The sequence below is a fragment of the Myotis daubentonii genome, chromosome 1, assembly GCF_963259705.1.
Source record: "Myotis daubentonii chromosome 1, mMyoDau2.1, whole genome shotgun sequence".
Taxonomy (NCBI): Eukaryota; Metazoa; Chordata; class Mammalia; order Chiroptera; family Vespertilionidae; genus Myotis; species Myotis daubentonii.
In genome coordinates, this window is record NC_081840.1 from 179176164 (window position 1) to 179186480 (window position 10317).

The window sequence follows — 10317 nt, forward strand, 5'->3', positions numbered from 1 at the left end:
TGAGCCCGGCTTCTGACTGAGCGGCACTGTCCCTGTGGGAGCACACTGACCACCAGGGGATGGCTCCTGCATTGAGCGTCTGCCCCCTGGTGGTCAGTGCGCATCATAGTGACCGGTTCTGGTTGTTCCACCGTAACAATGGCTTAGGCTTTTATTATATAGACTAGAGGCCCAATGCATGAAATTCATGCAAGAGTAGGCCTTCGCAGCCCTGGCTTCATCTGGAAGGTCATCCAGATGGTCATTCCCCTGTTTGGCCGTTCAGTCGATTTGCATATTATGCTTTTATTATTATAGACTAGAGGCCCAGTGCACAAAAATTTGTGCACTTGGGGGGGTCCCTCAGCCCGTCCTATGCCCTCTTGCAGTCTGGGACCCCTCGGAGGATGTCCACCTGCTGGCGTAGGCCCGCTCCCTGGGGGATCGGGCCCAAGCGGGCAGTCAGACATCCCTCTGGCAGTCCGGCAGCCCTCAGGGGATATCCACTTACCAGAAGGGAGCAGGCCTAAGCTGCAGTCGGACATCCTTAGCGCTGCTGAGGAGGCAGGAGAGGCTCCCACCACCACTGTGCTAGCAGTCATCAACCTGGCTTTTGGCTGAGCAGAGCTCCCCCTGTGGGAGCGCACTGACCACCAGGGGGCAGTTCCTGCATTGAGCGTCTGCCCCCTGGTGGTCAGTGTGTGTCAAAGTGACCAGTCATTCCCAGTCGTTCTGCTGTTAAGGTCAGTTTGCATATTACCCTTTTATTATATAGGATAGAGGCCTGGTGCATGGGTGGGGGCCATCTGGTTTGCTCTGAAGGGTGTCCTGGATCAGGGTGGGGGTTCCGCTGGGGTGCCTGGCCAGCCGGGGTGAGGGGCTGATGGCTGTTTTCAGGCTGGCCACACTCCCTTTAGGGTGTGGGGTTCCCACTTGTGTGCCTGGCCAGTCTGGGTGAGGGGCTGAGCGCCGTTTTCAGGCTGGCCAAGTCCCCCGGCGACAGAAGCTCCCAGCCTCTCCTTTTTTTCTTTTTTCTTTTTTTAAATTTATTCTGGGATTTATTTACTTTCTATAATTGAAACTTTGTTGCTTTGAGTGGAGCTCAGAACCGCCCGCGGCATGCGGGAGGGAAGCCTCCTGCTCACTCCAGCTCCGTGGCCACAGCAGGCTGAAAGCAGGTATCTGGGGTTTATTTACCTTCTGTAATTGAAGCTTTGTTGCTTTGAGTGGAGTACAGAGCCAGGAAGCTTGGCTTCCTCCATCATTGGGGCAACCAAGCTTCCTGCTTGCTCCAGCTCTGTAGCTGCCGGCTGCCATCTTGGTTGGGATAATTTGCATATAGTTGCTCTGATTGACTGGTGGGCGTGGCTTAAGGCATAGCAAAGGTAAGTCAATTTGCATGTTTGTCTTTTATTAGTGTAGATGTTTTCCATATTCTGTTTGAATTTTAAGATTGAAGTGTCTCTATTTTATATTTAAAATTTGTTCATCCAGTTTTTTAAAAGTACCTATAGCTCTGAGATTTAAGTCCAGAAAGAAAACTTTAATTTCTGTCAGCCTCCTAACAGACTGCCCTGCAGTCTCCTGGGAGTTTGGTAGTCTGAGTTACTCCTGTGACTCATTCAAGTGGCAACATGACCTTCTGGACCTGATCTTCAGGTGTGGTGTTAGCCTGAGACCCCCTGAATAGCAGGCTGGCCTCTAGTAATTTCTTTCATTTACTTCCTTATAGCTAGGATTTATGGTATGGCTGCATGACCTGACAGTGGTATAATTGGCAGCATTTTCAGAAAAAAAAATTCCCCAAAGAGTAGGGGGCAGTGGAGCCCTGGCTAACCCCAAAGAGTTTCCAAGTATGAGTGAAAACCTTTGCTACTGACATCTGAGCCGCTGTTCTCTCCTTTTTCAATAAAGCACTATGTTGTTTTTCTACTGTGGAGACATTTCTCCACATGGCTTATAACCTTGGAGAAGTTTCATATAAATGGATGGAGGTAAGAAGAGCTGAAGTCCAAATATTGTTTTGTCTCTAAAAGATGAAGATAATAGGAGATTATGGAGCGTATTTTGTTTTCCTGAAGAGAAGTATAACAGCTGTCAGAGTTTTGTTGTTTTTTTTAAGTAGAGAAAAAATTCCAGCTTGATTTTATAAATGAGTGTTTTCAACTCCAAAGGTAGTACAGTGTAGCCTGCACAACGCAACCCCTCTGTCTAAAGCTGAGCCTACGTAGAAATCTGGCGATGGTACAATCAATTGCTGTTTAGTTTGGGAAAGTTATAGCTCTATTCTTGCCATTAGTTCATGTAGTGGTTCTTTCTGAATCCCAAGTTTGTTCAGTTGTGCTTATGTTTTGTGCTTTTAATTTTTTTAACCTACTTAATTTTAAAACAAGGAAAGGGGGTGTGAGGGAAACTAGTAGGTGGGCTGGGAATTGGCCAGGACACCTGCCTGACACCTGCCTGAAGGATAAAGGGAGGGACATGACCAGGTAACACTTTTCTGACAACCACTTGTCTCCTGAACCAGATTTGGATTTGCCTAAGAATGGCTGCAAGGTCACCTGTTGACTCCTCTGCCACGGTGGGGGCTTCATTTGGAATTGTCATGTCAGCAAATAGTGTGTCCACATCCATGCGCAGATCCATATGCACACATGCTCCCCTTTTCCTCATTCTATCCTTCCACTCAGGTAGCAGTGTTCCGAAACTTTATGCACAGAATTGAACTGGTTTTTTTTGTTGTTGTTGTTTTTTTTCAGTTCAATACATTTTTAAAATATATTTTACTGATTTTTTACAGACAGGAAGGGAGAGAGAGAGTTAGAAACATCAATCAGCTGCCTCTTGCACATTCCCTACTGGGGATGTGCCCGCAACCAAGGTGCATGCCCTTGACCGGAATCAAACCTGGGACGCAGGCTGACGCTCTATCCACTGAGCCAAACCAGTTAGGGCCAGAACTTAACTATTTGATCTTAGGGATAAATGCGCCAAATCTTTCAACCAAACTAGATTCCAGAGAAAAAGCAATCTAATCAGCTTTGTATTTTCTCTGTTTCTGGTACACTGTTGTCTTACCTACATTTCTGTAGTATCTATTCTGCTCAAGGCTTTGGTAGCCATACAAGTCTCAGGCTCAGATTGCATAATGGGCATATAAGCCTGATTGAGGTTGAACCATATTATTATTTAATTTCCAGGTTTTTGCCTTTTTTTTTTCCCTTCCTCTGGGAGGTATGGGATGTGTGGGGTTTTTGTTTTGTTTTTTTTTGGGGGGGGGGGGATGTGTGGTTTTAAGTGGTTGGAGTGGATCTTGAAAAAGTAATAAAATCAAACAAAAGGAAATATATTTTGGTTTAACTGGCGTATGTTTTTGCACTCTGGATTTATGTTTCCAGAGGTCTGCTAATGTATTTACTTAGCAAACAATGTTATGTCTGAAAAACCTAGAATGACTGTACAGACATCATTACTCAATAATGCCTGCATTCTTTACTTTAATGGAGCTGCACTCCCTGTTGCATTTGATTTTCAGCTGACACTCTATAAGCCCACAAGTCTAATGTTCACCAGGTAGGCCTGTCTCTGCTTTTGTTACTGGTACCTTACAATTTCCCAATCCACAACCTTTTGTATATCAGTAAGCTCACACTGTGCAAATAGGAGAAGGTGGTGTTATCAGAAACGTTGTGAAATAGAGGAATCCTCCCTGTTTCAAAAAGATACATGAGCTTGCTCTGGCCAGTGTGATTAAGTGGTTACAGTACCAGTCTGCACTGAACGGTTGCAGATTCGATTCCTGGTCAAGGGCACATACTTGGATTGCTTGTACCATCCCTGACCCTGGTTGGGCACGTGTGGGAGTCAACTACATCAACGTTTCTCTCTCTCTCTCTCTCTCTCTCTCTCTCTCTCTCTCTCTCTCCACCCCCCCCCCCCCCCACTGCCTCTTCCTTCCCTTCCACTCTAAAAATCAGTGGAAAAAATATCCTCGAGTGAGGATTAACAAAAAAAGATGCATGAGCTTGTTCGCTTTTTAGTTCTTACATATGAAGTTAAACCTAAGGAAACCTGTGTCTCAAACCTATCTACCATGATCTCTTTTATACCTTGAAAGGCTATATCATTTCCCAGCTCTATAGAGTGGCATCCCAGAATTGTTATTAAGTTGCTTCCTTTACCCCAGTAAATAGAAATTGCTTTACGCAGTTCAGTAGAGACTTCACGTCTAAACAGATGTATTTCCAGGTAGGCAATGTAAAATGGATTCAAATTTGGATAGAAGAGGAAAGTTTCAGACCTTTTTTCTGAATACTAGAAGGGCACTGAGTATCAACACTAATATAAGAGAAAAATGGTAATTGGCGTACGAGCTACCCCTTTCATTGGCTAATCAGGGCTCTATGCAAATTAACTGCCAACTAAGATTGGCAGTTAACTGCCAACAAGATGGCGGTTAATTTGCATATGTAGGCACAATGCAGGGAGGCGAAAGGGAAAGCAGGAAGAAGCCCCCTGCCACTGACAGTGATCGGAAAACCAGGGGGGAGCTAAGAACTGGGGGGCAGGGCAAAGGCGGCCCTGGGGCGGCCTTTGCCCTGCCCCCCAGCCATGATCGGAGAATCAGGTGCCTTTTCTGCCCTGGCCAGTGATAGCAGGAAGTAGGGGTGGAGCCAGTGATGGGAGCTGGGCACGGTCGAAGCTGGCAGTCCCAGGAGCTAGGGGTCCCTTGCCTAGGCCTACAGCGAAGCCCACGATCGCGGGGCCGCTGCAGCTGCGGGTCCCTGCTGCCCGGGCCGGACGCCTAGGCCAGAGGGGTTAGGCCTGGGCAGGGGCGGAGCCTCCAGCCACGGGGAGCTGGGGGTCCCCTGCCCAGGCCTGACACCTCTGCCAGAGGCCTCAGGCCTGGTCAAGGGGCTGATCCGGTGATTGGTGATCGGAGGGTGATGAGGGTCAACTCCTCTGGCCAAGGCATCAGGCCTGGGCGGGGGGCGGAGCCGGGGATTGGGGGGATATGATGGTCCCCTTGCCCAGGCCTGAAGCCTGGGTCAGAGGCGTCAGGCTTGGGCGGGGGTGGAGCAAGCGATCAGAGGGAGATGGGGGTCCCCTGCCCAGGCATGATTCCCGGGCCAGAGGCCTCAGGCCTGGGCGGGGGCCAGAACCAGTGATCGGGGGAAGATGGGGGTTCCCTGTCCAAGCCTGACACCTCTGGCAGAGGCATCAGGCCTGGGCAAGGGGCTGATCAGGCGATCGGAGGGTTATGGGGGTCTACGCCTCTGGCCGAGGCATCAGGCCTGGGCAAGGGGCAGAGCCAGCAATTGGAGGGGTCTGGGGGTCCCCTGCCCAGGCCTGTTGCCTGGGCCAGAGGCATCAAGCCTGGGCTGGGGGCAGAACCAGTGATGGGGTAAATGAGGGTCCCCTGCCCAGGCCTGACGCCTCTGTCATAGGCGTCAGGCCTGGGCAAGGGGCCGATCCTGCGATTGGAGGGTGATGGGGGTCAACGCCTGAGGGCTTCCAGGACGTGAGAGGGGGCAGGCTGGGCTGAGGGACACTCCCCCCCACACACACACACACCCAGTGCACGAATTTCGTGCACCGGGCCCCTAGTAATATATAATTTAAGAGAGCCTTTAAGAATGACCAGTAACACCTGCCTGTCTGATGCGGCTCAGTGGCTGAGTGTCATGGTTTGATTCCTGGTTAGGGCACATGCTCAGGTTGTGGCCTTTATCCCCAGTAGGAGGAGGAGGCAGTGGATCCATGATTGTCTCTATCATTGATGTTTCTATCTCTATCCCACTCCTTTCCTCTCTGAAATCAATTAAAAAAAAAAAAAAGCACACATTAAAAAAAAAAAAGATGACCAGTAACTGTGATTTGATTAATGACAAAATGATTTTTCATCTTGTACTTTGTCCCATAAAACAACTTTCCACACCAGGAAGACCAGAATGTGTGGTGGAATTGAATAATGAAAACGTTTCAGTAAGAAAGAAGGAAAGCAACCATCTCCTGAAAGTGAACTAAAAGTAATTTCCTTTCCCTCTGAATATATCTCCAAATATCAGATGACATTCTCTGGCCTTCTTTTTTGCCTTAAGGAGTCTTGGGGAGAGAACAAATCAGTTTTAATAGGCTGAAGCCCAGTCCACAAAAAGTACTGCTTGGACACACCAAAGGGATCTGACGTTTCCTGGAGCTGGGCACTGAGCTAGGTCCTTAGCTCGCTCATTCAGTCCTCACATCAGCCCAGGGAGCTAAGGTCTTAATTCCAGTTGCTGGCATAGCTGGTGAGCAATAGAATCTGGATTCAAACCCACAGTCTCTGCCTACGGAGCACATCGTTTATTGCACAAATTTTTATTTTTCCAAAAGTCAACACAACTGTGACTACAGCAAAAACCCGAGTTTTGCTTTCTGACTGCTTTTCTTCCCCCCCCTCCTATTAGACTCCAAAGATCTGGCATTTCCCATAAAAGAGGAATGTGTTTATTATAAACTAGTGGCTCAGTGCATGAAATTCATGCACTGGTAGGGTTCCTAGTGGTTGCTGGCTTTCAGCCGGGGCCTACCTTTGTTTTGCGCCACCCCTCTGGTGGTCAGTGCATGTCAGCGATCGATCGAACTCCCAAGGGTACACTTTGCATATTAGGCTTTTATATATATACTAGAGGCCCGGTGCACAAAAATTTGTGCACTCGGTGGTGGGGGGGGGTGTGTCCCCCAGCCCGGCCTGTGCCCTCTCACAGTCTGGGACCCCTCGGGGGATGACCATCTGCTGGCTGAGGCCTGCTCCCCAGGGGATTGGGCCTAAGCTGGCAATCAGACATTCCTCTGGCAGCTTGGCAGCCCTCGGGGGACGTCCACTTGCCAGTGGGGAGCAGACCTAAGCTGCAGTCGGACATCTTTAGCGCTGCTGAGGAGGCAGGAGAGGCTCCCACCACCACCGCTGTACTGGCAGCCATCAGCCTGGCTTGTGGCTGAGCAGAGCTCCTCCATGTGGGAGCTCACTGACCACCAGAGGGCAGCTCCTGCATTGAGCGTCTGCCCCCTGGTGGTCAGTGTGTGTCATAGTGACCAGTCATTCCCAGTCTTTCTGCTGTTAGGGTCAGTTTGCATATTACCCTTTTACTATATAGGATAGAAGCCTGGTGCACAGGTGGGGGCCGGCTGGTTTGCCCTGAAGGCTGTCCTGGATCAGGGTGGGGGTCCCCACTGGGGTGCCTGGCCAGCCTGGATTAGGGGCGGAGGGCTGTTTTCAGGCAGGCCAAGCCTGCAACTGAAGCTCCCAGTCTCTCCTTTTTTATTTTTTATTTTTATTCTGGGATTTATTTACCTTCTGTAATTGAAACTTTGTTGCAGCTCCAGCTCCAAGGCCAGTTGGCTGAAAGCAGGTATCTGGGGTTTGTTTAGCTTCTATAATTGAAACATAGTTGCATTTTGGAGCTGTTGCTTTCAGGCTCAGAGCCAGGCCGCGGCAGGTGGAGAACGTTGGCTTCCTCCATCACCGGGGCAACCAAGCCTCATGTTCACTTCAGCTGCGTGGCTGCTGGCTGCCATCTTGGTTGGCAGTTAATTTGCTATCACCCTGATTAGCTAATGGCAAGTGTAGTGGAGGTATGGTTAATTACCATGTTTGTCTATTATTAGATAGGACTAGAGGCCTGGTGCACAAAAATTTGTGCACTCGCGGGGGAGGGGGTGTGGGAGGGGTGTCCCTCAGCCCCACTTGTGCCCTCTCACAGTCTGGGACCCCTCGGGAGATAACCACCTGCTGGCTTAGGCCTGCTCCCCGGGTGGCAGATGGCAGGCCTGATTCCTCGGTGCCTGCCCCGCCTCCCCGGGTTGTGCACATGGCAGGGCTGATCCTGGGGTTGGGACGCCGCCCCGGGTCAGGTCGTACATGGGATGCCCGGATGGAGGCCAGGCGGACTGGCCAATCGCTGCTGCACCGCCCGGCCGCCCCGGGTCCGGTCGCACAAAGACGCCTGCCGCCCCGGGTCGCAGATAGCAGGCCCAGATGGTGGCGATGGTGCTGTCCTGCCCTGCCTGCAGTATGCAAATTAGCCGTCATCTTTGTTGGCGGTTAATTTGCATATCATGCTGATTAGCCCATGGGAGGCGTAGCGAAAGTATGGTCAATTACCATGTTTGTCTATTATTAGATAGGACTAGAGGCCCAGCACGCATGAAATCATGCGCGAGTAGCTCGCTTCCGCTTGTCTCAGCTGGCTGCCTCGCCCTCTGCCACTTGTAGCTCTCTGCCGATAGTAGCTTGCACCCTACCCGCTGCAAGAGCCGCTGCTCGTTTGGTCGTGACGGCATTATGGCATCACGACCACAGGCCTTTTATATATAGATAGATGGGTATATTTTTTGAGCATTGCCTGTTCGTTTCTGTTTAGGCAGGTTCTTTTGACACAGTAGGAAAGATAGCCTCTGGCAGCCCAAAGCCTCCATCTTCATGGCTTGTGATATACAAAGGGAAGAGAAAAACCTCTCACAATATCCAGATCCTGCTCACAAAGACAACTCCAACTATCTCTGGATCTTGTGCCTACTACCTGATGGAGTTCTGTGCCCAGAGACGTAGGGTACCAGGACTGGCTGCCCAGCCTGGGTGCCCACCCTACCTGGGGAGAGCATAGTGGTTTTAAGCCTCAGCAGAACCACATGGAGTGTTCCCCCAAAGGAAGTGCAGTTTAGAGAAGAGGGGAGAAGAGTGAGCCAACACAGCTCAGTCTCTCCTGTGGATCACAGCAGGGAATTGACAGTACCAGGCAGGGCTTGGGACTGGAGAGAAGCCCTGGGTGTTAAGAGGAAAATGCTAATAGGAAGCCCACTTTATCCCAATGTCTGTTAATTATGTCATCATGTGGGCACCTGGCAGTCAAGGAGCTGGGTTTTAGTGTCTTCACTGCCACTGTTAGTGAAATCATGTCACCTCTTTCTGCCTCCATTTTCCCATCTGAAAAATGAGAAGGTCAAAAAAACAACAATAAAACCAATGAGAGGTTAGGATTAGATGGACTCTAATTTCATTTCCAGCTCTGGAAGCCTGTGACCCATCTACCTTTCCCATAGATCTTTGTATGTTACCTACATGTCTTCAGAAGGAATTGAAAACAAAGTTGGATAAGCACCAAACCCTTGAAGAAAGATGAAAAAATTTGGGCCTATTTATATTTGGGTATCTTTTGTAGAGTTAAATTCATTACTAATCTAGAGAAAAGTCGATGCAGCACTTTCTTTGATTAAAAATGAGTAGGCAGGCATCAAAGAAACAGTCTGTAATTTGAGGACTTAGAACCAATATACTAGTATTTGCTTGGCCTTGAGGTTCTTAAGTAGTGGTTCCCTCAGTAATGATACATATTTTTGTGAAATTAACCTTTCCTTCCATACACCTGTTCCCCACGTCAAGCACAGACGATATGTGATTATATAGGGTACTCAAAGGGACTAGTTTCTCCCCCGGGGCTGCAAATCTAGGTCATCCTTTTGACATTCCTGAACTCTATTTACAAATGCCCCCTCCCTGCTAGAGAGCAACAGGGGCCGTTGCCTTTTAAGAGCAGCCTGTGGTAATTGACACAGCAGGAAGAGAAAGAGGTCACCCAGACAGAAACAATAACAGCCGCTAATGCTGAGAAAGAAATAGGAGCTTCTCTACATTTATCTGCCCTTGGAAACCAAAATAACTCTTTAAAAGAAAATGGGTGGGTGTTGCTGGGAGGAGGGGAACTGGAGAGCTGGAAGAATTGTGGGTGAAAACCTTGTCAATACTCCCTTTCTTCTGTCACAATAATAGGGATTGTTCATTTATTTCAGAGAGCTGGGAATTGGGAGTAGGGAGAGAGTGGGGAGGAGTTTGATTTGTAGACCTTGTTCAAGACCAGGGGTGGGCAAACTTTTTGACTCGAGGGCCACAATGGGTTCTTAAACTGGACCGGAGGGCCGGAACAAAAGCATAGATGGAGTGTCTGTGTGAACTAATATAAATTCAAAGTAAACATCATTACATAAAAGGGTACGGTCTCTTTTTTTTTAGTTTCATTCATTTCAAACGGGCCGGATCCGGCCCGCGGGCCGTAGTTTGCCCACGGCTGTTCTAGACAGATGTTGGTCAAAGGGGGATGAGGTGTAGGTATTAAAAAATGTTCACTTGCCATGACTGAGCCTTAAACCCATGATTAGTGATTCCTCCATAGCATTCGCTAGCATTTGTGGCATACTCTTCTTGGAGTGATTCTTTGATTTTGATCTGCCTCCCCTACTGGACCTTGAGTCGCATGAGCACATATACTCCTGTGCATGGCGGAGCTCATGCTTGGCTTC